At 46.2% G+C, this 4052-nt stretch overlaps 1 pseudogene; it reads left to right on the forward strand.

Annotated features, from left to right (window-relative positions):
* The window catches only part of LOC126986106 (probable G-protein coupled receptor 101), a 16375-nt pseudogene extending 12604 nt beyond the window's left edge, over nucleotides 1-3771 (forward strand).
* The last annotated feature ends 281 nt before the right edge of the window (nucleotides 3772-4052 follow it).

A 4052-nucleotide genomic window follows, 5' to 3' on the forward strand; every position in this document is an offset into this window, starting at 1 on the left:
CACACACACACACACACACACACACACACACAACACTCACCCCTTCCCCTTCGGCGCCTCCCCCAGGGTCACTCCCCGCCCTGGGCCTGCACGTGAGCTGGGGTGAGGCGTGCAACCGCTGTACATTCGCCCAAGTCATCTCCACGTCCTTCGCCATCATCTTCTTCGTCACCTCTGTAAGTATAGTAGTAGTAGTAGTAGTAGTAGTAGTAGTAGGAGGAGGAGGAGGAGGAGGAGGAGTATAAAATTTTCATTCATTTTTTCCCTTTCTTCAGTAGTAGTAGTAGTAGTAGTAGTAGTAGTAGTAGTAGTAGTAGTAGTAGTAGTAGTAGGAGGAGGAGAAGGAGGAGGAGGAGGAGGACTAACATTTCCATTCATTTTTTCCTTCCTTCAGTAGTAGTAGCAGTAGTAGCAGTAGTAGTAGTAGTAGTAGGAGGAGGAGGAGGAGGACTAACATTTCCATTCATTTTTTCCTTCCTTCAGTAGTAGTAGCAGTAGTAGTAGTAGTAGTAGTAGTAGTAGTAGGAGGAGGAGGAGGAGGAGGACTAACATTTCCATTCATTTTTTCCTTCCTTCCTTTCTCCCTTTTCTTCTTTTCTCTCCTCCTCCTTTCCCTCTCTCTCTCTTCCTCTAATTCATCTCCCTCCCTTCCATCCTTCCTTCCTATTCTCTTCCTTCCCTTTCTTTATTTATCTCCATCCTTCCTATATATCCTTCCATTCATAAGAACATAAGAACATAAGAACGCAGGAGTCTGCAAGAGGCCGGTAGGCCTGTACGAGGCAGCTCCTTTGACCCTAAGCTCCCGTGTATCTAACCCCACCTAATATCGCTGTCCATGAATTTATCTAGTCTATTTTTGAATGTGACAATTGTATTGGCACTCACCACATGACTGCTAAGCCTATTCCACTCATCCACCACCCTGTTAGTAAACCAATTTTTGCCTATGTCCCTGTTGAATCTGAATTTATCCAGTTTAAACCCATTACTTCGTGTCCTACCCGGTTCTTTTACCAACAAAACCTTATGAATATCCCCCTTATTAAAGCCCTTCACCCATTTATAAACCTCGATCATGTCTCCACGCACCCTTCGCCTTTCTAGAGAATGCAAGTTTAACTGTTTGAGTCTTTCCTCGTATGGCAAGTTTCTCAACCCCTGAATCATCTTAGTCATCCTCCTCTGCACCGATTCTAACATTTTGATATCCATTCTATAGTAAGGTGACCAGAACTGAACCGCATAGTCAAGATGAGGTCTAACTAATGCTAAATATAGTTTGAGGAAGACTTCGGGGCTTCTGTTGCTTACGCTCCTTGAAATAAATCCCAGTACCCTATTAGCTCGATTTCTAGCTTGAATGCATTGTGCCCTTCGACGGAGATCAGAGCTCACTAAGACTCCTAAATCCCTCTCGCACCCAGACCTGCTTATGAGAGCGTCATTTAAGCAATAGTTATGTGAGGGGTTGTTCCTACCTACACTCAGAATACTGCACTTCCCTACATTGAACTCCATCTGCCATTTATCCGCCCAGTCATACAATCTGTTGAGTTCACCTTGGAGAATACTAGCGTCCTGATCCGACTCAATTACTCTACCGATCTTGGTATCATCTGCAAATTTACTAACATCACTACTAATTCCTGTATCTAAGTCATTGATATAAATAATAAACAAAAGTGGACCTAATACCGAACCTTGTGGGACCCCACTCGTAACACATCCCCAGTCAGATCTTTTACCATTGATTTGCACTCTTTGCTTCCTATTGCTAAGCCACGCCTTGACCCAGTTCAAAACTTTACCCTCTACTCCGTGAGCCTGTAATTTAAGCAACAGTCGTTGGTGAGGAACTTTGTCAAACGCTTTACTAAAATCAAGATAGATTACATCATAATTTTCATCTCTGTCAACCGCCTCAAATACTGTATTGTAGAAAGACAAGAGATTGGTGAGGCATGACCTACCTTTTGTGAACCCATGCTGCGAGTCGTGAATTAAGCTATGTTTCTCTAAATGCTCCCGAATGTTCCTGGCTATTATGGACTCCAGCATCTTGCCTATAACCGATGTTAAGCTAATTGGGCGATAGTTTGAAGCAGCTGACCTGTCCCCCTTTTTAAAAATCGGCGTCACATTAGCTACTTTCCATAGGCTCGGCACATAGTTATTTACCGACATCTTAAAGATGTCGGTTAGTGGGTCACTGAGTACATTACCTAATTCCTTTAATACCCTCGGAAATATCCCGTCAGGACCTGGCGACTTGTTCTTCTTAAGCATTCCTTCCCTTCCATATCCTACATCCAAATCCCTCCTTTCCTCTCCTTCTCTCTCCTTTCCTAACCTTTCATCTCCCCATCCAAATATCCTACAAAATATCCTTCTCTCCTACAGGTGGCCGTACCCTTGGCTGTCGTGGTCGCCCTGTACAGCATCCTATTAGTCCTGGCCATAAGGATGCATAAGGCTCGCTATGGAGGATCCTACACTGTCAGGGAATCCGCGAGGTCATCAAATTTCAGACTCTCCTTCATGTCCAAGAAATCACGAGTGTCTTCAATACCAAGACCTCAATCTCCTCCTCCTCTTCCACCTCCTCCACTTCAAAGGCCAGCAGGAGGAGGACAAGGAGGCAGGAGATGGAGGCGCATAAGGTGGAGTTGAGGCGAAGAGATGGTGTTGATGGTGTTGTCACTGGTGGTGTTACTGGTGGTGGTTTTAAGTCATCACCACTGGCTAAGATTTCCGAGAGCGCGGAGTTGATTGACCGGACGGAGAATGGTGGTGAAAGTGGTGGTGATAGAAGTAGTGGTGGTGGTGGTTGTGGTGTTGAGCTGTCATCACCACCACCACCACTAAAGCCTGGCCCTGGACATAACGCCGTTCCCCAAGGAGACATCCATACCCCTGAGAATCCTACACCTCCTACGAAGGATACCACAGGGGAGGATGCACGCGCTCCTACACCCTCCCCTGGACCACCGCAAGCCCTGGAGGAAGAGGAGGAAGACATCGGAGGGGAAGAAGAGGAGGAAGAGAAGGAGGAGGAGGAGGAGAAGGAAACAGATATTGCAACCCAGAACCCGTACAACGGCATCCCGAAGGAGAAGAAGGAAGAAGAGGAGGAAGATGCAACCACTACCGATGAAGAGGAAGGAGGAGGAGGCCAAGGGAAGAAGAAGAAGGGGAAGGAGGGGAAATTGGGGGCAATGTTCCCTTCTAAATACATGAACCGGGTGATGACGGACACGCGTGACAAGATGCTGTTCCTGAAGAAGTGTCGCGCGGTCAAGACAGTCCTGCTCATCCTAGTGTCCTTCTCCGCAACCTACGTCCCCTTCGTCGTCGGCTCCCTCGTCTACAGCGCCCAGAAGGAGAAGCGCCCATGCCTTCTACACCTCCTGAATACCCTTCTGTACTGCGCTGTCGTGGCTAACTCCCTCGCCAACCCCTTGATCTATGCCTACGGTTATAGTCAGTTCAGGATCAAGGCAAAGAGATTCAAGGGAGTGTTCGCGAGAGAGAAAAAGCGATCATACACCTAGCAGAGTCCATTGTAGTAGTAGTAGTAGTAGTAGTAGTAGTAGTAGTAGTAGTAGTAGTAGTAGTAGTAGTAGTATGGTGTCAAAATGTATACGAAATAAGATCAATTGTTAGTTCGTAAGGACAAATTAGTTTATAAATTATGTGTGTGTGTGTGTGTGTGTGTGTGTGTGTGTGTGTGTGTGTGTGTGTGTGTGTGTAAATAATCTTTTAATACAACCACAAAGACATTTAATTTTCCTTCCTGAGCCACGCCAGTCCTCGTCGACAGACCGACTTGGTCGATTAGATTTCGATCGCCGATAGAGTCGGTCTGTCGGCATCATGGCCTTTGGCAAGGGCCCGTGCTCCCTCGTGCAGGGAGGGAGCAATCTTCAACAACAATAGCAACAACAACAACAACAACAGTTGATGAAATAGGAGACGAGATATGGACGCGTTAACAGAGACAACCTAACTTTACCTAACCTTACCTTACGTTCACAACAGTAACTTCAAAC

The sequence above is a fragment of the Eriocheir sinensis genome, chromosome 61 (assembly GCF_024679095.1).
Source record: "Eriocheir sinensis breed Jianghai 21 chromosome 61, ASM2467909v1, whole genome shotgun sequence".
NCBI lineage: Eukaryota > Metazoa > Arthropoda > Malacostraca > Decapoda > Varunidae > Eriocheir > Eriocheir sinensis.